This window comes from Heterodontus francisci, chromosome 3 (genome assembly GCF_036365525.1).
Source record: "Heterodontus francisci isolate sHetFra1 chromosome 3, sHetFra1.hap1, whole genome shotgun sequence".
Lineage (NCBI taxonomy): Eukaryota > Metazoa > Chordata > Chondrichthyes > Heterodontiformes > Heterodontidae > Heterodontus > Heterodontus francisci.
Window position 1 is genome coordinate 177,299,212 of NC_090373.1, and position 26,578 is coordinate 177,325,789.

Sequence of the window (26,578 nt, forward strand, 5' to 3'; positions counted from 1 at the left end):
TTATATATAGAATAACGGATACCCGGGAGTGATTACAGACTGGAATCTAATCGAGGGGTTCAGATGGATTATATATAGAATAACAGATACCCGGGAGTGATTAGAGACTGGACTCTAATCAAGGGGTTCAGATGGTTTATATATAGAATAACGGATACCCGGGAGTGATCACAGACTGGAATCTAATCGAGGGGTTCAGATGGTTTATATATAGAATAATGGATACCTGGGAGTGATTACAGACTGGAATCTAATCGAGGGGTTCAGATGGTTTATATATAGAATAATGGAGACCCGGGAGTGATTACAGACTGGAATAAAATTGAGGGGTTCAGATGGTTTATATATAGAATAACGGAGACCCGGGAGTGATTACAGACTGGAATCTAATCGAGGGGTTCACATGGTTTTTTTGTGGAATAACGGATACCCAGGAGTGATTCCAGACTGGAATCTAATTGAGGGGTTCAGATGGTTTATATATAGAATAACGGATACCCGGGGGTGATTACAGATTGGAATCTAATTGAGGGGTTCAGATGGTTTATATATAGAATAACGGATATCCGGGAGTGATTACAGACTGGAATCTAATCGAGGGGTTCAGATGGTTGTTTTGTGGAATAATGGATACCCGGGAGTGATTCCAGACTGGAATCTAATTGAGGGGTTCAGATGGTTTATATATAGAATAACGGATACCCGGAGCTGATTACAGATTGGAATCTAATTGAGGGGTTCTGATGGTTTATAAATAGAATAACGGATATCCGGGAGTGATTACAGACTGGAATCTAATCGAGGGGTTCAGATGGTTTTTTTGTGGAATAATGGATACCCGGGTGTGATTCCAGACTGGAATCTAATTGAGGGGTTCTGATGGTTTATATCTAGAATAATGGATACCCGGGAGTGATTACAGACTGGAATCTAATCGAGGGGTTCAGATGGTTTTTTTGAGGAATAACGGATACCTGGGAGTGATTACAGAGAGGAATCTAATTGAGGGGTTCTGATGGTTTATATCTAGAATAATGGATACCCGGGAGTGATTACAGACTGGAATCTAATTGAGGGGTTCAGATGGTTTATATATAGAATAACGGATACCCGGCGGTGATTACAGATTTGAATCTAATCGAGGGGTTCAGATGGGTTATATATAGAATAACGGAGACCCGGGAGTGATTACAGACTGGAATCTAATCGAGGGGTTCACATGGTTTTTTTGTGGAATAACGGATACCCGGGAGTGATTCCAGACTGGAATCTAATTGAGGGGTTCAGATGGTTTATATATAGAATAACGGATACCCGGGGGTGATTACAGATTTGAATCTAATCGAGGGGTTCAGATGGTTTGTATATAGAATAACGGATACCCGGGGGTGATTACAGATTGGAATCTAATTGAGGGGTTCTGATGGATTATATATAGAATAACAGATACCCGGGAGTGATTAGAGACTGGACTCGAATCAAGGGGTTCAGATGGTTTATATATAGAATAATGGATACCCGGGAGTGATCACAGACTGGAATCTAATCGAGGGGTTCAGATGGTTTATAAATAGAATAACGGATACCCGGGAGTGATTACAGACTGGAATCTAATCGAGGGGTTCAGATGGTTAATATATAGAATAATGGATACCCGGGAGTGATTACAGACTGGAATCTAATTGAGGGGTTCAGATGGTTTATATATAGAATAACGGATACCCGGGAGTGATTACAGACTGGAATCTGATCGAGGGGTTCAGATGGATTATATATAGAATAACGGATACCCGGGAGTGATTACAGACTGGAATCTAATCGAGGGGTTCAGATGGTTTATATATAGAATAACGGATACCCGGGAGTGATGACAGACTGGAATCTAATCGAGGGGTTCAGATGGTTTATATATAGAATAATGGATACCCGGGAGTGATTACAGACTGGAATCTAATCGAGGGGTTCAGATGGTTTATATATAGAATAACGGATACCCGGGTGTGATTACAGACTGGAATCTGATCGAGGGGTTCAGATGGTTTATATATAGAATAACGGGATACCCGGGAGTGATTACAGATCGGAATCTAATTGAGGGTTTCTGATGGTTTATATATAGAATAACGGATACCCAGGAGTGATTACAGACTGGAATCTAATCGAGGGGTTCAGATGGTTTATATATAGAATAATGGATACCCTGGAGTGATTACAGACTGGAATCTAGTCGAGGGATGCAGATGGTTTATATATAGAATAACGGATACCCGGGAGTGATTACAGACTGGAATCTAATCGAGGGGTTCAGATGGATTATATATAGAATAACAGATACCCGGGAGTGATTAGAGACTGGACTCTAATCAAGGGGTTCAGATGGTTTATATATAGAATAACGGATACCCGGGAGTGATCACAGACTGGAATCTAATCGAGGGGTTCAGATGGTTTATATATAGAATAATGGATACCTGGGAGTGATTACAGACTGGAATCTAATCGAGGGGTTCAGATGGTTTATATATAGAATAATGGAGACCCGGGAGTGATTACAGACTGGAATAAAATTGAGGGGTTCAGATGGTTTATATATAGAATAACGGAGACCCGGGAGTGATTACAGACTGGAATCTAATCGAGGGGTTCACATGGTTTTTTTGTGGAATAACGGATACCCAGGAGTGATTCCAGACTGGAATCTAATTGAGGGGTTCAGATGGTTTATATATAGAATAACGGATACCCGGAGCTGATTACAGATTGGAATCTAATTGAGGGGTTCTGATGGTTTATAAATAGAATAACGGATATCCGGGAGTGATTACAGACTGGAATCTAATCGAGGGGTTCAGATGGTTTTTTTGTGGAATAATGGATACCCGGGTGTGATTCCAGACTGGAATCTAATTGAGGGGTTCTGATGGTTTATATCTAGAATAATGGATACCCGGGAGTGATTACAGACTGGAATCTAATCGAGGGGTTCAGATGATTTTTTTGAGGAATAACGGATACCTGGGAGTGATTACAGAGAGGAATCTAATTGAGGGGTTCTGATGGTTTATATCTAGAATAATGGATACCCGGGAGTGATTACAGACTGGAATCTAATTGAGGGGTTCAGATGGTTTATATATAGAATAACGGATACCCGGCGGTGATTACAGATTTGAATCTAATCGAGGGGTTCAGATGGGTTATATATAGAATAACGGAGACCCGGGAGTGATTACAGACTGGAATCTAATCGAGGGGTTCACATGGTTTTTTTGTGGAATAACGGATACCCGGGAGTGATTCCAGACTGGAATCTAATTGAGGGGTTCAGATGGTTTATATATAGAATAACGGATACCCGGGGGTGATTACAGATTTGAATCTAATCGAGGGGTTCAGATGGTTTGTATATAGAATAACGGATACCCGGGGGTGATTACAGATTGGAATCTAATTGAGGGGTTCTGATGGATTATATATAGAATAACAGATACCCGGGAGTGATTAGAGACTGGACTCGAATCAAGGGGTTCAGATGGTTTATATATAGAATAATGGATACCCGGGAGTGATCACAGACTGGAATCTAATCGAGGGGTTCAGATGGTTTATAAATAGAATAACGGATACCCGGGAGTGATTACAGACTGGAATCTAATCGAGGGGTTCAGATGGTTAATATATAGAATAATGGATACCCGGGAGTGATTACAGACTGGAATCTAATTGAGGGGTTCAGATGGTTTATATATAGAATAACGGATACCCGGGAGTGATTACAGACTGGAATCTGATCGAGGGGTTCAGATGGATTATATATAGAATAACGGATACCCGGGAGTGATTACAGACTGGAATCTAATCGAGGGGTTCAGATGGTTTATATATAGAATAACGGATACCCGGGAGTGATGACAGACTGGAATCTAATCGAGGGGTTCAGATGGTTTATATATAGAATAATGGATACCCGGGAGTGATTACAGACTGGAATCTAATCGAGGGGTTCAGATGGTTTATATATAGAATAACGGATACCCGGGTGTGATTACAGACTGGAATCTGATCGAGGGGTTCAGATGGTTTATATATAGAATAACGGGATACCCGGGAGTGATTACAGATCGGAATCTAATTGAGGGTTTCTGATGGTTTATATATAGAATAACGGATACCCAGGAGTGATTACAGACTGGAATCTAATCGAGGGGTTCAGATGGTTTATATATAGAATAATGGATACCCTGGAGTGATTACAGACTGGAATCTAGTCGAGGGATGCAGATGGTTTATATATAGAATAACGGATACCCGGGAGTGATTACAGACTGGAATCTAATCGAGGGGTTCAGATGGATTATATATAGAATAACAGATACCCGGGAGTGATTAGAGACTGGACTCTAATCAAGGGGTTCAGATGGTTTATATATAGAATAACGGATACCCGGGAGTGATCACAGACTGGAATCTAATCGAGGGGTTCAGATGGTTTATATATAGAATAATGGATACCTGGGAGTGATTACAGACTGGAATCTAATCGAGGGGTTCAGATGGTTTATATATAGAATAATGGAGACCCGGGAGTGATTACAGACTGGAATAAAATTGAGGGGTTCAGATGGTTTATATATAGAATAACGGAGACCCGGGAGTGATTACAGACTGGAATCTAATCGAGGGGTTCACATGGTTTTTTTGTGGAATAACGGATACCCAGGAGTGATTCCAGACTGGAATCTAATTGAGGGGTTCAGATGGTTTATATATAGAATAACGGATACCCGGGGGTGATTACAGATTGGAATCTAATTGAGGGGTTCAGATGGTTTATATATAGAATAACGGATATCCGGGAGTGATTACAGACTGGAATCTAATCGAGGGGTTCAGATGGTTGTTTTGTGGAATAACGGATACCCGGGAGTGATTCCAGACTGGAATCTAATTGAGGGGTTCAGATGGTTTATATATAGAATAACGGATACCCAGAGCAGATTACAGATTGGAATCTAATTGAGGGGTTCTGATGGTTTATAAATAGAATAACGGATATCCGGGAGTGATTACAGACTGGAATCTAATCGAGGGGTTCAGATGGCTTTTTTGTGGAATAATGGATACCCGGGTGTGATTCCAGACTGGAATCTAATTGAGGGGTTCTGATGGTTTATATCTAGAATAATGGATACCCGGGAGTGATTACAGACTGGAATCTAATCGAGGGGTTCAGATGATTTTTTTGAGGAATAACGGATACCTGGGAGTGATTACAGAGAGGAATCTAATTGAGGGGTTCTGATGGTTTATATCTAGAATAATGGATACCCGGGAGTGATTACAGACTGGAATCTAATTGAGGGGTTCAGATGGTTTATATATAGAATAACGGATACCCGGCGGTGATTACAGATTTGAATCTAATCGAGGGGTTCAGATGGGTTATATATAGAATAACGGAGACCCGGGAGTGATTACAGACTGGAATCTAATCGAGGGGTTCACATGGTTTTTTTGTGGAATAACGGATACCCGGGAGTGATTCCAGACTGGAATCTAATTGAGGGGTTCAGATGGTTTATATATAGAATAACGGATACCCGGGGGTGATTACAGATTTGAATCTAATCGAGGGGTTCAGATGGTTTGTATATAGAATAACGGATACCCGGGGGTGATTACAGATTGGAATCTAATTGAGGGGTTCTGATGGATTATATATAGAATAACAGATACCCGGGAGTGATTAGAGACTGGACTCGAATCAAGGGGTTCAGATGGTTTATATATAGAATAACGGATACCCGGGAGTGATCACAGACTGGAATCTAATCGAGGGGTTCAGATGGTTTATATATAGAATAATGGATACCCGGGAGTGATTACAGACTGGAATCTAATCGAGGGGTTCAGATGGTTTATATATAGAATAACGGATACCCGGGAGTGATTACAGACTGGAATCTATTCGAGGGGTTCAGATGGTTTATATATAGAATAACGGATACCCGGGTGTGATTTAGACTGGAATCTATTCGAGGTGTTCAGATGGTTTATATATAGAATAGTGGATACCCGGGAGTGATTACAGACTGGACTCTAATCGAGGGGTTCAGATGGTTTATATATAGAATAACGGATACCCGGGAGTGATTACAGACTGGAATCTAATCGAGGGGTTCAGATGGTTTATATATAGAATAACAGATACCCAGGAGTGATCACAGACTGGAATCTAATCGAGGGGTTCAGATGGTTTATATATAGAATAATGGACACCCGGGTGTGATTACAGACTGGAATCTAATCGAGGGGTTCACATGGTTTTTTTGTGGAATAACGGATACCCAGGAGTGATTCCAGACTGGAATCTAATTGAGGGGTTCAGATGGTTTATATATAGAATAACGGATACCCGGGGGTGATTACAGATTGGAATCTAATTGAGGGGTTCAGATGGTTTATATATAGAATAACGGATATCCGGGAGTGATTACAGACTGGAATCTAATCGAGGGGTTCAAATGGTTGTTTTGTGGAATAACGGATACCCGGGAGTGATTCCAGGCTGGAATCTAATTGAGGGGTTCAGATGGTTTATATATAGAATAACGGATACCCGGAGCTGATTACAGATTGGAATCTAATTGAGGGGTTCTGATGGTTTATAAATAGAATAACGGATATCCGGGAGTGATTACAGACTGGAATCTAATCGAGGGGTTCAGATGGTTTTTTTGTGGAATAATGGATACCCGGGTGTGATTCCAGACTGGAATCTAATTGAGGGGTTCTGATGGTTTATATCTAGAATAATGGATACCCGGGAGTGATTACAGACTGGAATCTAATCGAGGGGTTCAGATGATTTTTTTGAGGAATAACGGATACCTGGGAGTGATTACAGAGAGGAATCTAATTGAGGGGTTCTGATGGTTTATATCTAGAATAATGGATACCCGGGAGTGATTACAGACTGGAATCTAATTGAGGGGTTCAAATGGGTTATATAAAGAATAACGGAGACCCGGGAGTGATTACAGACTGGAATCTAATCGAGGGGTTCACATGGTTTTTTGTGGAATAACGGATACCCGGGAGTGATTCCAGACTGGAATCTAATTGAGGGGTTCAGATGGTTTATATATAGAATAACGGATACCCGGGGGTGATTACAGATTTGAATCTAATCGAGGGATTCAGATGGTTTGTATATAGAATAACGGATACCCGGGGGTGATTACAGATTGGAATCTAATTGAGGGGTTCTGATGGTTTATATATAGAATAACAGATATCCGGGAGTGATTACAGACTGGAATCTAATCGAGGGGTTCAGATGGATTACATATAGAATAACAGATACCCGGGAGTGATTAGAGACTGGACACTAATCAAGGGGTTCAGATGGTTTATATATAGAATAATGGATACCCGGGAGTGATCACAGACTGGAATCTAATCGAGGGGTTCAGATGGTTTATATATAGAATAATGGATACCCGGGTGTGATTTAGACTGGAATCTATTCGAGGTGTTCAGATGGTTTATATATAGAATAATGGATACCCGGGAGTGATTACAGACTCGACTCTAATCGAGGGGTTCAGATGGTTTATATATAGAATAACGGATACCCGGGAGTGATTACAGACTGGAATCTAATCGAGGGGTTCAGATGGTTTATATATAGAATAACGGATACCCGGGAGTGATCACAGACTGGAATCTAATCGAGGTGTTCAGATGGTTTATATATAGAATAACGAATACCCGGGAGTGATCACAGACTGGAATCTAATCGAGGGGTTCAGATGGTTTATATATAGAATAATGGATACCCGGGTGTGATTTAGACTGGAATCTATTCGAGGGGTTCAGATGGTTTATATATAGAATAACGGATACCCGGGAGTGATTACAGATTTGAATCTAATCGAGGGGTTCATATGGTTTGTATATAGAATAACGGATACCCGGGGGTGATTACAGATTGGAATCTAATTGAGGGGTTCTGATGGTTTATATACAGAATAACGGATACCCGGGAGTGATCACAGACTGGAATCTAATCGAGGGGTTCAGATGTTTTATATATAGAATAATGGATACCCGGGAGTGATTACAGACTGGACTCTAATCGAGGGGTTCAGATGGTTTATATTTAGAATAACGGATACCCGGGAGTGATCACAGACTGGAATCTAATCGAGGGGTTCAGATGGTTTATATATAGAATAATGGATACCCGGGAGTGATTACAGACTGGACTCTAATCGAGGGGTTCAGATGGTTTATTTATAGAATAACGGATACCCGGGAGTGATCGCAGACTGGAATCTAATCGAGGGGTTCAGATGGTTTCTATATGGAATAATGGATACCCGGGAGTGATTACAGACTGGAATCTAATCGAGGGGTTCAGATGGTTTATATATAGAATAACGGATACCCGGGTGTGATTACAGACTGGAATCTAATTGAGGGGTTCAGATGTTTTATATATAGAATAATGGATACCCGGGAGTGATTACAGACTAGACTCTAATCGAGGGGTTCAGATGGTTTATATATAGAATAACGGATACCCGGGAGTGATCACAGACTGGAATCTAATCGAGGGGTTCAGATGGTTTATATAAAGAATAATGGATACCCGGGAGTGATTACAGACTGGAATCTAATCGAGGGGTTCAGATGGTTTATATATAGAATAACGGATACCCGGGAGTGATTACAGACTGGAATCTATTCGAGGGGTTCAGATGGTTTATATATAGAATAATGGATACCCGGGTGTGATTTAGACTGGAATCTATTCGAGGTGTTCAGATGGTTTATATATAGAATAGTGGATACCCGGGAGTGATTACAGACTGGACTCTAATCGAGGGGTTCAGATGGTTTATATACAGAATAACGGATACCCGGGAGTGATTACAGACTGGAATCTAATCGAGGGGTTCAGATGGTTTATATATAGAATAACAGATACCCGGGAGTGATCACAGACTGGAATCTAATCGAGGGGTTCACATGGTTTTTTTGTGGAATAACGGATACCCAGGAGTGATTCCAGACTGGAATCTAATTGAGGGGTTCAGATGGTTTATATATAGAATAACGGATACCCGGGGGTGATTACAGATTGGAATCTAATTGAGGGGTTCAGATGGTTTATATATAGAATAACGGATATCCGGGAGTGATTACAGACTGGAATCTAATCGAGGGGTTCAAATGGTTGTTTTGTGGAATAACGGATACCCAGGAGTGATTCCAGGCTGGAATCTAATTGAGGGGTTCAGATGGTTTATATATAGAATAACGGATACCCGGAGCTGATTACAGATTGGAATCTAATTGAGGGGTTCTGATGGTTTATAAATAGAATAACGGATATCCGGGAGTGATTACAGACTGGAATCTAATCGAGGGGTTCAGATGGTTTTTTTGTGGAATAATGGATACCCGGGTGTGATTCCAGACTGGAATCTAATTGAGGGGTTCTGATGGTTTATATCTAGAATAATGGATACCCGTGAGTGATTACAGACTGGAATCTAATCGAGGGGTTCAGATGATTTTTTTGAGGAATAACGGATACCTGGGAGTGATTACAGAGAGGAATCTAATTGAGGGGTTCTGATGGTTTATATCTAGAATAATGGATACCCGGGAGTGATTACAGACTGGAATCTAATTGAGGGGTTCAGATGGGTTATATATAGAATAACGGAGACCCGGGAGTGATTACAGACTGGAATCTAATCGAGGGGTTCACATGGTTTTTTGTGGAATAACGGATACCCGGGAGTGATTCCAGACTGGAATCTAATTGAGGGGTTCAGATGGTTTATATATAGAATAACGGATACCCGGGGGTGATTACAGATTTGAATCTAATCGAGGGATTCAGATGGTTTGTATATAGAATAACGGATACCCGGGGGTGATTACAGATTGGAATCTAATTGAGGGGTTCTGATGGTTTATATATAGAATAACAGATATCCGGGAGTGATTACAGACTGGAATCTAATCGAGGGGTTCAGATGGATTACATATAGAATAACAGATACCCGGGAGTGATTAGAGACTGGACACTAATCAAGGGGTTCAGATGGTTTATATATAGAATAATGGATACCCGGGAGTGATCACAGACTGGAATCTAATCGAGGGGTTCAGATGGTTTCTATATAGAATAATGGATACCCGGGAGTGATTGCAGACTGGAATCTAATCGAGGGGTTCAGATGGTTTATATATAGATTAACGGATACCCGGGAGTGATCACAGACTGGAATCTATTCGAGGGGTTCAGATGGTTTATATATAGAATAATGGATACCCGGGTGTGATTTAGACTGGAATCTATTCGAGGGGTTCAGATGGTTTATATATAGAATAATGGATACCCGGGTGTGATTTAGACTGGAATCTATTCGAGGTGTTCAGATGGTTTATATATAGAATAATGGATACCCGGGAGTGATTACAGACTCGACTCTAATCGAGGGGTTCAGATGGTTTATATATAGAATAACGGATACCCGGGAGTGATTACAGACTGGAATCTAATCGAGGGGTTCAGATGGTTTATATATAGAATAACGGATACCCGGGAGTGATCACAGACTGGAATCTAATCGAGGTGTTCAGATGGTTTATATATAGAATAACGAATACCCGGGAGTGATCACAGACTGGAATCTAATCGAGGGGTTCAGATGGTTTATATATAGAATAATGGATACCCGGGTGTGATTTAGACTGGAATCTATTCGAGGGGTTCAGATGGTTTATATATAGAATAACGGATACCCGGGAGTGATTACAGATTTGAATCTAATCGAGGGGTTCATATGGTTTGTATATAGAATAACGGATACCCGGGGGTGATTACAGATTGGAATCTAATTGAGGGGTTCTGATGGTTTATATACAGAATAACGGATACCCGGGAGTGATCACAGACTGGAATCTAATCGAGGGGTTCAGATGTTTTATATATAGAATAATGGATACCCGGGAGTGATTACAGACTGGACTCTAATCGAGGGGTTCAGATGGTTTATATATAGAATAACGGATACCCGGGAGTGATCACAGACTGGAATCTAATCGAGGGGTTCAGATGGTTTATATATAGAATAATGGATACCCAGGAGTGATTACAGACTGGACTCTAATCGAGGGGTTCAGATGGTTTATTTATAGAATAACGGATACCCGGGAGTGATCACAGACTGGAATCTAATCGAGGGGTTCAGATGGTTTCTATATGGAATAATGGATACCCGGGAGTGATTACAGACTGGAATCTAATTGAGGGGTTCAGATGTTTTATATATAGAATAATGGATACCCGGGAGTGATTACAGACTAGACTCTAATCGAGGGGTTCAGATGGTTTATATATAGAATAACGGATACCCGGGAGTGATTACAGACTGGAATCTAATTGAGGGGATCAGATGTTTTATATATAGAATAATGGATACCCGGGAGTGATTACAGACTAGACTCTAATCGAGGGGTTCAGATGGTTTATATATAGAATAACGGATACCCGGGAGTGATCACAGACTGGAATCTAATCGAGGGGTTCAGATGGTTTATATATAGAATAATGGATACCCGGGTGTGATTACAGACTGGAATCTAATTGAGGGGTTCAGATGTTTTATATATAGAATAATGGATACCCGGGAGTGATTACAGACTAGACTCTAATCGAGGGGTTCAGATGGTTTATATATAGAATAACGGATACCCGGGAGTGATCACAGACTGGAATCTAATTGAGGGGTTCAGATGTTTTATATATAGAATAATGGATACCCGGGAGTGATTACAGACTAGACTCTAATCGAGGGGTTCAGATGGTTTATATAGAGAATAACGGATACCCGGGAGTGATCACAGACTGGAATCTAATCGAGGGGTTCAGATGGTTTATATATAGAATAATGGATACCCGGGTGTGATTTAGACTGGAATCTATTCGAGGGGTTCAGATGGTTTATATATAGAATAACGGATACCCGGGTGTGATTACAGACTGGAATCTAATTGAGGGGTTCAGATGGTTTATATATAGAATAACGGATACCCGGGAGTGATTACAGACTGGACTCTAATCGAGGGGTTCAGATGGTTTATATATAGAATAACGGATACCCGGGAGTGATTACAGACTGGAATCTAATCGAGGGGTTCAGATGGTTTATATATAGAAAAACGGATACCCGGGAGTGATCACAGACTGGAATCTAATCGAGGTGTTCAGATGGTTTATATATAGAATATCGGATACCCGGGAGTGATCACAGACTGGAATCTAATCGAGGGGTTCAGATGGTTTATATATAGAATAACGGATACCCGGGAGTGATTACAGATTTGAATCTAATCGAGGGGTTCAGATGGTTTGTATATAGAATAACGGATACCCGGGGGTGATTACAGATTGGAATCTAATTGAGGGGTTCTGATGGTTTATATATAGAATAATGGATACCCGGGAGTGATTACAGACTGGAATCTAATCGAGGGGTTCAGATGGTTTATATATAGAATAACGGGTACCCGGGAGTGATCACAGACTGGAATCTATTCGAGGGGTTCAGATGGTTTATATATAGAATAATGGATACCCGGGTGTGATTTAGACTGGAATCTATTCGAGGGGTTCAGATGGTTTATATATAGAATAACGGATACCCGGGTGTGATTACAGACTGGAATCTAATTGAGGTGTTCAGATGGTTTATATATAGAATAATGGATACCCGGGAGTGATTACAGACTGGACTCTAATCGAGGGGTTCAGATGGTTTATATATAGAATAACGGATACCCGGGAGTGATTACAGACTGGAATCTAATCAAGGGGTTCAGATGGTTTATATATAGAATAATGGATACCCGGGAGTGATTACAGACTGGAATCTAATCGAGGGGATCAGATGGTTTATTTATAGAATAATGGATACCCGGGAGTGATTACAGACTGGAATCTAATTGAGGTGTTCAGATGGTTTATATATAGAATAATGGATACCCGGGAGTGATTACAGACTGGACTCTAATCGAGGGGTTCAGATGGTTTATATATAGAATAACGGATACCCGGGAGTGATTACAGACTGGAATCTAATCAAGGGGTTCAGATGGTTTATATATAGAATAATGGATACCCGGGAGTGATTACAGACTGGAATCTAATCGAGGGGTTCAGATGGTTTATTTATAGAATAATGGATACCCGGGAGTGATTACAGACTGGAATCTATTCGAGGGGTTCAGATGGTTTATATATAGAATAACGGATACCCGGGAGTGATTACAGACTGGAATCTAATCGAGGGGTTCAGATGGTTTATTTATAGAATAATGGATACCCGGGTATGATTACAGACTGGAATCTAATTGAGGGGTTCAGATGTTTTATACATAGAATAATGGATACCCGGGTGTGATTTAGACTGGAATCTAATTGAGGGGTTCAGATGGTTTATATATAGAATAACGGATACCCGGGAGTGATCACAGACTGGAATCTAATCGAGGGGTTCAGATGGTTTATATATAGAATAATGGATACCCAGGTGTGATTTAGACTGGAATCTATTCGAGGGGTTCAGATGGTTTATATATAAAATAATGGATACCCGGGTGTGATTTAGACTGGAATCTAATTGAGGGGTTCAGATGGTTTATATATAGAATAACGGATACCCGGGAGTGATCACAGACTGGAATCTAATCGAGGTGTTCACATGGTTTATATATAGAATATCGGATACCCGGGAGTGATCACAGACTGGAATCTAATCGAGGGGTTCAGATGGTTTATATATAGAATAACGGATACCCGGGAGTGATTACAGATTTGAATCTAATCGAGGGGTTCAGATGGTTTGTATATAGAATAACGGATACCCGGGGGTGATTTCAGATTGGAATCTAATTGAGGGGTTCTGATGGTTTATATATAGAATAATGGATACCCGGGAGTGATTACAGACTGGAATCTAATCGAGGGGTTCAGATGGTTTATATATAGAATAACGGATACCCGGGAGTGATCACAGACTGGAATCTATTCGAGGGGTTCAGATGGTTTATATATAGAATAATGGATACCCGGGTGTGATTTAGACTGGAATCTATTCGAGGGGTTCAGATGGTTTATATATAGAATAACGGATACCCGGGTGTGATTACAGACTGGACTCTAATCGAGGGGTTCAGATGGTTTATATATAGAATAACGGATACCCGGGAGTGATTACAGACTGGAATCTAATCGAGGGGTTCAGATGGTTTATATATAGAATAATGGATACCCGGCAGTGATCTCAGACTGGAATCTAATCAAGGGGTTCAGATGGTTTATATATAGAATAATGGAGACCCGGGAGTGATTACAGACTGGAATCTAATCGAGGGGTTCAGATGGTTTATATATAGAATAACGGATACCCGGGTATGATTACAGACTGGAATCTAATTGAGGGGTTCAGATGGTTTATATATAGAATAACGGATACCCGGGAGTGATCACAGACTGGAATCTAATCGAGGGGTTCAGATGGTTTATATATAGAATAATGGATACCCAGGAGTGATTACAGACTGGAATCTAATCGAGGGGTTCAGATGGTTTATATATAGAATAATGGATACCCGGGTGTGATTTAGACTGGAATCTATTCGAGGGGTTCAGATGGTTTATATATAGAATAATGGATACCCGGGTGTGATTTAGACTGGAATCTATTCGAGGGGTTCAGATGGTTTATATATAGAATAACAGATACCCGGGAGTGATCACAGACTGGAATCTAATCGAGGGGTTCAGATGGTTTATATATAGAATAATGGATACCCGGGTGTGATTTAGACTGGAATCTATTCGAGGGGTTCAGATGGTTTATAAATAGAATAACGGATACCCGGGAGTGATTACAGACTGGACTCTAATCGAGGGGTTCTGATGGTTTATATATAGAATATCGGATACCCGGGAGTGATCACAGACTGGAATCTAATCGAGGGGTTCAGATGGTTTATATATAGAATAACCGATACCCGGGAGTGATTACAGATTTGAATCTAATTGAGGGTTTCTGATGGTTTATATATAGAATAACGGATACCCGGGAGAGATTACAGACTGGAATCTGATCGAGGGGTTCAGATGGTTTATATATAGAATAACGGATATCCGGGAGTGATTACAGACTGGAATCTAATCGAGGGGTTCAGATGGTTGTTTTGTGGAATAACGGATACCCGGGAGTGATTCCAGACTGGAATCTAATTGAGGGGTTCAGATGGTTTATATATAGAATAACGGATACCCAGAGCAGATTACAGATTGGAATCTAATTGAGGGGTTCTGATGGTTTATAAATAGAATAACGGATATCCGGGAGTGATTACAGACTGGAATCTAATCGAGGGGTTCAGATGGTTTTTTTGTGGAATAATGGATACCCGGGTGTGATTCCAGACTGAAATCTAATTGAGGGGTTCTGATGGTTTATATCTAGAATAATGGATACCCGGGAGTGATTACAGACTGGAATCTAATCGAGGGGTTCAGATGATTTTTTTGAGGAATAACGGATACCTGGGAGTGATTACAGAGAGGAATCTAATTGAGGGGTTCTGATGGTTTATATCTAGAATAACGGATACCCGGCGGTGATTACAGATTTGAATCTAATCGAGGGGTTCAGATGGGTTATATATAGAATAACGGAGACCCGGGAGTGATTACAGACTGGAATCTAATCGAGGGGTTCACATGGTTTTTTTGTGGAATAACGGATACCCGGGAGTGATTCCAGACTGGAATCTAATTGAGGGGTTCAGATGGTTTATATATAGAATAACGGATACCCGGGGGTGATTACAGATTTGAATCTAATCGAGGGGTTCAGATGGTTTGTATATAGAATAACGGATACCCGGGGGTGATTACAGATTGGAATCTAATTGAGGGGTTCTGATGGATTATATATAGAATAACAGATACCCGGGAGTGATTAGAGACTGGACTCGAATCAAGGGGTTCAGATGGTTTATATATAGAATAACGGATACCCGGGAGTGATCACAGACTGGAATCTAATCGAGGGGTTCAGATGGTTTATATATAGAATAATGGATACCCGGGAGTGATTACAGACTGGAATCTAATCGAGGGGTTCAGATGGTTTATATATAGAATAACGGATACCCGGGAGTGATTCCAGACTGGAATTTAATTGAGGGGTTCAGATGGTTTATATACAGAATAACGGATACCCGGGGGTGATTACAGATTTGAATCTAATCGAGGGGTTCAGATGGTTTGTATATAGAATAACGGATACCCGGGGGTGATTACAGATTGGAATCTAATTGAGGGGTTCTGATGGATTATATATAGAATAACAGATACCCGGGAGTGATTAGAGACTGGACTCGAATCAAGGGGTTCAGATGGTTTATATATAGAATAACGGATACCCGGGAGTGATCACAGACTGGAATCTAATCGAGGGGTTCAGATGGTTTATATATAGAATAATGGATACCCGGGAGTGATTACAGACTGGAATCTAATCGAGGGGTTCAGATGGTTTATATATAGAATAATGGATACCCGGGAGTGATTACAGACTGGAATCTATTCGAGGGGTTCAGATGGTTTATATATAGAATAATGGATACCCGGGTGTGATTTAGACTGGAATCTATTCGAGGTGTTCAGATGGTTTATATATAGAATAGTGGATACCCGGGAGTGATTACAGACTGGACTCTAATCGAGGGGTTCAGATGGTTTATATATAGAATAACGGATACCCGGGAGTGATTACAGACTGGAATCTAATCGAGGGGTTCAGATGGTTTATATATAGAATAACAGATACCCGGGAGTGATCACAGACTGGAATCTAATCGAGGGGTTCAGATGGTTTATATATAGAATAATGGACACCCGGGTGTGATTACAGACTGGAATCTAATCGAGGGGTTCACATGGTTTTTTTGTGGAATAACGGATACCCAGGAGTGATTCCAGACTGGAATCTAATTGAGGGGTTCAGATGGTTTATATATAGAATAACGGATACCCGGGGGTGATTACAGATTGGAATCTAATTGAGGGGTTCAGATGGTTTATATATAGAATAACGGATATCCGGGAGTGATTACAGACTGGAATCTAATCGAGGGGTTCAAATGGTTGTTTTGTGGTATAACGGATACCCGGGAGTGATTCCAGGCTGGAATCTAATTGAGGGGTTCAGATGGTTTATATATAGAATAACGGATACCCGGAGCTGATTACAGATTGGAATCTAATTGAGGGGTTCTGATGGTTTATAAATAGAATAACGGATATCCGGGAGTGATTACAGACTGGAATCTAATCGAGGGGTTCAGATGGTTTTTTTGTGGAATAATGGATACCCGGGTGTGATTCCAGACTGGAATCTAATTGAGGGCTTCTGATGGTTTATATCTAGAATAATGGATACCCGGGAGTGATTACAGACTGGAATCTAATCGAGGGGTTCAGATGATTTTTTTGAGGAATAACGGATACCTGGGAGTGATTACAGAGAGGAATCTAATTGAGGGGTTCTGATGGTTTATATCTAGAATAATGGATACCCGGGAGTGATTACAGACTGGAATCTAATTGAGGGGTTCAGATGGGTTATATATAGAATAACGGAGACCCGGGAGTGATTACAGACTGGAATCTAATCGAGGGGTTCACATGGTTTTTTTGTGGAATAACGGATACCCGGGAGTGATTCCAGACTGGAATCTAATTGAGGGGTTCAGATGGTTTATATATAGAATAACGGATACCCGGGGGTGATTACAGATTTGAATCTAATCGAGGGATTCAGATGGTTTGTATATAGAATAACGGATACCCGGGGGTGATTACAGATTGGAATCTAATTGAGGGGTTCTGATGGTTTATATATAGAATAACAGATATCCGGGAGTGATTACAGACTGGAATCTAATCGAGGGGTTCAGATGGATTACATATAGAATAACAGATACCCGGGAGTGATTAGAGACTGGACACTAATCAAGGGGTTCAGATGGTTTATATATAGAATAATGGATACCCGGGAGTGATCACAGACTGGAATCTAATCGAGGGGTTCAGATGGTTTATATATAGAATAATGGATACCCGGGAGTGATTGCAGACTGGAATCTAATCGAGGGGTTCAGATGGTTTATATATAGAATAACGGATACCCGGGAGTGATCAAAGACTGGAATCTATTCGAGGGGTTCAGATGTTTTATATATAGAATAATGGATACCCGGGTGTGATTTAGACTGGAATCTATTCGAGGGGTTCAGATGGTTTATATATAGAATAATGGATACCCGGGTGTGATTTAGACTGGAATCTATTCGAGGTGTTCAGATGGTTTATATATAGAATAATGGATACCCGGGAGTGATTAGAGACTGGACACTAATCGAGGGGTTCAGATGGTTTATATATAGAATAACGGATACCCGGGAGTGATTACAGACTGGAATCTAATCGAGGGGTTCAGATGGTTTATATATAGAATAACGAATACCCGGGAGTGATCACAGACTGGAATCTAATCGAGGGGTTCAGATGGTTTATATATAGAATAATGGATACCCGGGTGTGATTTAGACTGGAATCTATTCGAGGGGTTCAGATGGTTTATATATAGAATAACGGATACCCGGGAGTGATTACAGATTTGAATCTAATCGAGGGGTTCATATGGTTTGTATATAGAATAACGGATACCCGGGGGTGATTACAGATTGGAATCTAATTGAGGGGTTCTGATGGTTTATATACAGAATAACGGATACCCGGGAGTGATCACAGACTGGAATCTAATCGAGGGGTTCAGATGTTTTATATATAGAATAATGGATACCCGGGAGTGATTACAGACTGGACTCTAATCGAGGGGTTCAGATGGTTTATATATAGAATAACGGATACCCGGGAGTGATCACAGACTGGAATCTAATCGAGGGGTTCAGATGGTTTATATATTGAATAATGGATACCCGGGAGTGATTACAGACTGGACTCTAATCGAGGGGTTCAGATGGTTTATTTATAGAATAACGGATACCCGGGAGTGATCACAGACTGGAATCTAATTGAGGGGTTCAGATGGTTTCTATATGGAATAATGGATACCTGGGTGTGATTTAGACTGGAATCTATTCGAGGGGTTCAGATGGTTTATATATAGAATAACGGATACCCGGGTGTGATTACAGACTGGAATCTAATTGAGGGGTTCAGATGTTTTATATATAGAATAATGGATACCCGGGAGTGATTACAGTCTAGACTCTAATCGAGGGGTTCAGATGGTTTATATATAGAATAACGGATACCCGGGAGTGATCACAGACTGGAATCTAATCGAGGGGTTCAGATGGTTTATATATAGAATAATGGATACCCGGGTGTGATTTAGACTGGAATCTATTCGAGGGGTTCAGATGGTTTATATATAGAATAACGGATACCCGGGTGTGATTACAGACTGGAATCTAATTGAGGGGTTCAGATGGTTTATATATAGAATAACGGATACCCGGGAGTGATTACAGACTGGACTCTAATCGAGGGGTTCAGATGGTTTATATATAGAATAACGGATACCCGGGAGTGATTACAGACTGGAATCTAATCGAGGGGTTCAGATGGTTTATATATAGAAAAACGGATACCCGGGAGTGATCACAGACTGGAATCTAATCGAGGTGTTCAGATGGTTTATATATAGAATATCGGATACCCGGGAGTGATCACAGACTGGAATCTAATCGAGGGGTTCAGATGGTTTATATATAGAATAACGGATACCCGGGAGTGATTACAGATTTGAATCTAATCGAGGGGTTCAGATGGTTTGTATATAGAATAACGGATACCCGGGGGTGATGACAGATTTGAATCTAATCGAGGGGTTCAGATGGTTTGTATATAGAATAACGGATACCCGGGGGTGATTACAGACTGGAATCTAATCGAGGGGTTCAGATGGTTTATATATAGAATAATGGATACCCGGGAATGATTACAGACTGGAATCTAATCGAGGGGTTCAGATGGTTTATATATAGAATAACGGATACCCGGGAGTGATCACAGACTGGAATCTATTCGAGGGGTTCAGATGGTTTATATATAGAATAATGGATACCCGGGTGTGATTTAGACTGGAATCTATTCGAGGGGTTCAGATGGTTTATATATAGAATAACGGATACCCGGGTGTGATTACAGACTGGAATCTAATTGAGGTGTTCAGATGGTTTATATATAGAATAATGGATACCCGGGAGTGATTACAGACTGGACTCTAATCGAGGGGTTCAGATGGTTTATATATAGAATAACGGATACCCGGGAGTGATTACAGACTGGAATCTAATCGAGGGGTTCAGATGGTTTATATATAGAATAATGGATACCCGGGAGTGATCACAGACTGGAATCTAATCAAGGGGTTCAGATGGTTTATATATAGAATAATGGATACCCGGGAGTGATTACAGACTGGAATCTAATCGAGGGGTTCAGATGGTTTATTTATAGAATAATGGATACCCGGGAGTGATTACAGACTGGAATCTAATCGAGGGGTTCAGATGGTTTATATATAGAATAACGGATACCCGGGTGTGATTACAGACTGGAATCTATTCGAGGGGTTCAGATGGTTTATATATAGAATAATGGATACCCGGGTATGATTACAGACTGGAATCTAATTGAGGGGTTCAGATGGTTTATATATAGAATAACGGATACCCGGGAGTGATCACAGACTGGAATCTAATCGAGGGGTTCAGATGGTTTATATATAGAATAATGGATACCCAGGTGTGATTTAGACTGGAATCTAATTGAGGGGTTCAGATGGTTTATATATAGAATAACGGATACCCGGGAGTGATCACAGACTGGAATCTAATCGAGGGGTTCAGATGGTTTATATATAGAATAATGGATACCCAGGTGTGATTTAGACTGGAATCTATTCGAGGGGTTCAGATGGTTTATATATAGAATAACGGATACCCGGGTGTGATTTAGACTGGAATCTATTCGAGGGGTTCAGATGGTTTATATATAGAATAACGGATACCCGGGTGTGATTACAGACTGGAATCTAATTGAGGGGTTCAGATGGTTTATATATAGAATAACGGATACCCGGGAGTGATTACAGACTGGAATCTAATCGAGGGGTTCAGATGGTTTATATATAGAATAACGGATACCCGGGAGTGATCACAGACTGGAATCTAATCGAGGTGTTCAGATGGTTTATATATAGAATATCGGATACCCGGGAGTGATCACAGACTGGAATCTAATCGAGGGGTTCAGATGGTTTATATATAGAATAACGGATACCCGAGAGTGATTACAGATTTGAATCTAATCGAGGGGTTCAGATGGTTTGTATATAGAATAACGGATACCCGGGGGTGATTACAGATTGGAATCTAATTGAGGGGTTCTGATGGTTTATATATAGAATAATGGATTCCCGGGAGTGATTACAGACTGGAATCTAATCGAGGGGTTCAGATGGTTTATATATAGAATAACGGATACCCGGGAGTGATCAAAGACTGGAATCTATTCGAGGGGTTCAGATGGTTTATATATAGAATAATGGATACCCGGGTGTGATTTAGACTGGAATCTATTCGAGGGGTTCAGATGGTTTATATATAGAATAACGGATACCCGGGTGTGATTACAGACTGGACTCTAATCGAGGGGTTCAGATGGTTTATATATAGAATAACGGATACCCGGGAGTGATTACAGACTGGACTCTAATCGAGGGGTTCAGATGGTTTATATATAGAATAACGGATACCCGGGAGTGATTACAGACTGGAATCTAATCGAGGGGTTCAGATGGTTTATATATAGAATAATGGATACCCGGGAGTGATCTCAGACTGGAATCTAATCAAGGGGTTCAGATGGTTTATATATAGAATAATGGATACCCGGGAGTGATTACAGACTGGAATCTAATTGAGGGGTTCAGATGGTTTATATATAGAATAACGGATACCCGGTAGTGATTACAGACTGGAATCTAATCGAGGGGTTCAGATGGTTTATATATAGAATAACGGATACCCGGGTGTGATTACAGACTGGAATCTAATTGAGGGGTTCAGATGGTTTATATATAGAATAACGGATACCCGGGAGTGATCACAGACTGAAATCTAATCGAGGGGTTCAGATGGTTTATATATAGAATAACGGATACCTGGGTGTGATTACAGACTGGAATCTAATTGAGGGGTTCTGATGGTTTATATATAGAATAACGGATACCCGGGAGTGATTACAGACTGGAATCTATTCGAGGGGTTCAGATGGTTTATAAATAGAATAACGGATACCCGGGAGTGATTACAGACTGGACTCTAATCGAGGGGTTCTGATGGTTTATATATAGAATATCGGATACCCGGGAGTGATCACAGACTGGAATCTAATCGAGGGGTTCAGATGGTTTATATATAGAATAACCGATACCCGGGAGTGATTACAGATTTGAATCTAATCGAGGGGTTCAGATGGTTTGTATATAGAATAACGGATACCCGGGGGTGATTACAGATTGGAATCTAATTGAGGGTTTCTGATGGTTTATATATAGAATAACGGATATCCGGGAGTGATTACAGACTGGAATCTAATCGAGGGGTTCAGATGGATTATATATAGAATAACAGATACCCGGGAGTGATTAGAGACTGGACTCTAATCAAGGGGTTCAGATGGTTTATATATAGAATAACGGATACCCGGGAGTGATCACAGACTGGAATCTAATCGGGGGGTTCAGATGGTTTATATATAGAATAATGGATACCCGGGTGTGATTTAGACTGGAATCTATTCGAGGGGTTCAGATGGTTTATATATAGAATAACGGATACCCGGGTGTGATTACAGACTGGAATCTAATCGAGGGGTTCAGATGGTTTATATATAGAATAACGGATACCCGGGTGTGATTACAGACTGGAATCTAATTGAGGGGTTCAGATGGTTTATATATAGAATAACGGATACCCGGGAGTGATTACAGACTGGACTCTAATCGAGGGGTTCAGATGGTTTATATATAGAATAACGGATACCCGGGAGTGATTACAGACTGGAATCTAATTGAGGGGTTCAGATGGTTTATATATAGAAAAACGGATACCCGGGAGTGATCACAGACTGGAATCTAATCGAGATGTTCAGATGGTTTATATATAGAATATCGGATACCCGGGAGTGATCACAGACTGGAATCTAATCGAGGGGTTCAGATGGTTTATATATAGAATAACGGATACCCGGGAGTGATTACAGATTTGAATCTAATCGAGGAGTTCAGATGGTTTGTATATAGAATAACGGATACCCGGGGGTGATTACAGATTGGAATCTAATTGAGGGGTTCTGATGGTTTATATATAGAATAATGGATACCCGGGAGTGATTACAGACTGGAATCTATTCGAGGGGTTCAGATGGTTTATATATAGAATAATGGATTCCCGGGTGTGATTTAGACTGGAATCTATTCGAGGGGTTCAGATGGTTTATATATAGAATAACGGATACCCGGGTGTGATTACAGACTGGAATCTAATTGAGGTGTTCAGATGGTTTATATATAGAATAATGGATACCCGGGAGTGATTACAGACTGGACTCTAATCGAGGGGTTCAGATGGTTTATATATAGAATAACGGATACCCGGGAGTGATTACAGACTGGAATCTAATCGAGGGGTTCAGATGGTTTATATATAGAATAATGGATACCCGGGTGTGATTTAGACTGGAATCTAATTGAGGGGTTCAGATGGTTTATATATAGAATAACGGATACCCGGGAGTGATTACAGACTGGAATCTAATCGAGTGGTTCTGATGGTTTATATATAGAATAATGGATACCCGGGAGTGATCACAGACTGGAATCTAATCAAGGGGTTCAGATGTTTTATATATAGAATAATGGATACCCGGGAGTGATCACAGACTGGAATCTAATCAAGGGGTTCAGATGTTTTATATATAGAATAATGGATACCCAGGTGTGATTTAGACTGGAATCTATTCGAGGGGTTCAGATGGTTTATATATAGAATAACGGATACCCGGGTGTGATTACAGACTGGAATCTAATTGAGGGGTTCAGATGGTTTATATATAGAATAACGGATACCCGGGACTGATTACAGACTGGAATCTAATCGAGGGGTTCAGATGGTTTATATATAGAATAACGGATACCCGGGAGTGATCACAGACTGGAATCTAATCGAGGTGTTCAGATGGTTTATATATAGAATATCGGATACCCGGGAGTGATCACAGACTGGAATCTAATCGAGGGGTTCAGATGGTTTATATATAGAATAACGGATACCCGGGAGTGATTACAGATTTGAATCTAATCGAGGGGTTCAGATGGTTTGTATATAGAATAACGGATACCCGGGTGTGATTACAGACTGGAATCTAATTGAGGGGTTCTGATGGTTTATATATAGAATAATGGATACCCGGGAGTGATTCCAGACTGGAATCTAATTGAGGGGTTCAGATGGTTTATATATAGAATAATGGAGACCCGGGAGTGATTACAGACTGGAATCTAATTGAAGGGTTCAGATGGTTTATATATAGAATAACGGAGACCCGGGAGTGATTACAGACTGGAATCTACTCGAGGGGTTCACATGGTTTTTTTGTGGAATAACGGATACCCGGGAGTGATTCCAGACTGGAATCTAATTGAGGGGTTCAGATGGTTTATATATAGAATAATGGATACCCGGGAGTGATCACAGACTGGAATCTAATCGAGGGGTTCTGATGGTTTATATATAGAATAATGGATACCTGGGAGTGATTACAGACTGGAATCTAATCGAGGGGTTCAGATGGTTTATATATAGAATAATGGAGACCCGGGAGTGATTACAGACTGGAATCTAATTGAAGGGTTCAGATGGTTTATATATAGAATAACAGAGACCCGGGAGTGATTACAGATTGGAATCTAATTGAGGGGTTCTGATGGTTTATAAATAGAATAACGGATATCCGGGAGTGATTTCAGACTGGAATCTAATCGAGGGGTTCAGATGGTTTTTTTGTGGAATAACGGATACCTGGGAGTGATTACAGACTGGAATCTAATTGAGGGGTTCTGATGGTTTATATCTAGAATAATGGATACCCGGGAGTGATTACAGTCTGGAATCTAATCGAGGGGTTCAGATGGTTTTTTTGAGGAATAACGGATACCTGGGAGTGATTACAGACTGGAATCTAATTGAGGGGTTCAGATGGTTTATATATAGAATAATGGATACCCGGGGGATGATTACAAATTGGAATCTAATTGAGGGGTTCTGATGGTTTATAAATAGAATAACGGAGACCCGGGAGTGATGACAGACTGGAATCTAATCGAGGGGTTCAGATGTTTTTTTTATGGAATAACGGATACCTGGGTGTGATTCCAGACTGGAATCTAATTGAGGGGTTCTCATGGTTTATATCTAGAATAATGGATACCCGGGAGTGATTACAGACTGGAATCTAATTGAGGGGTTCAGATGATTTTTTTGAGGAATAACGGATACCTGGGAGTGATTACAGACTGGAATCTAATTGAGGGGTTCAGATGGTTTATATATAGAATAACGGATACCCGGGGGATGATTACAGACTGGAATCTAATTGAGGGGTTCAGATGGTTTATATATAGAATAATGGATCCCCGGGAGTGATTACAGACAGGAATCTAATCGAGGGGTTCAAATGGTTTATAAATAGAATAACGGATATCCGGGAGTGATTACAGACTGGAATCTAATTGAGGGGTTCAGATGGTTTATCTATAGAATAACGGAGACCCGGGAGTGTTTACAGACTGGAATCTAATCGAGGGGCTCAGATGGCTTGTTTTCTAGGATAATGGGCACTTGAGATGATTAGATGCTGGAATATAATTGAAGGTTTCTAATGTTTTATATGTCACAGAATTAGTATCCGGGTGTCATTCCATGGTCATAATCTAATCAGAGGTTCAGATGTGGCAAATAGCTACAGCAGAGCAGAGTATTGCTGACCTTCACTTGAAGCCTGACACTTGATTCATAGCTTGGAATCTCTGCATGCTATTTATCATTTAAATCCTGTGTTGATTTTATTGAATGCTTTGATAGTTTTGCATCCTATATTGCCTCTGCTATGCTGATCAGGGTATCCCATGTGAACGGTTCATGATAAGGTTCTCACTGGAGCATATAAAATGTGGCACATGGTTCCATCTGGTTTATTGAGATATAACTTGCAGTTGGCTACCTGGAAACCCACATGGCTTTTGTGTAAATGGTTTTTATAAGGATTTGCTCTTTGGTGATGTGTGTCACAGTATTCCTCTCCACATATCCT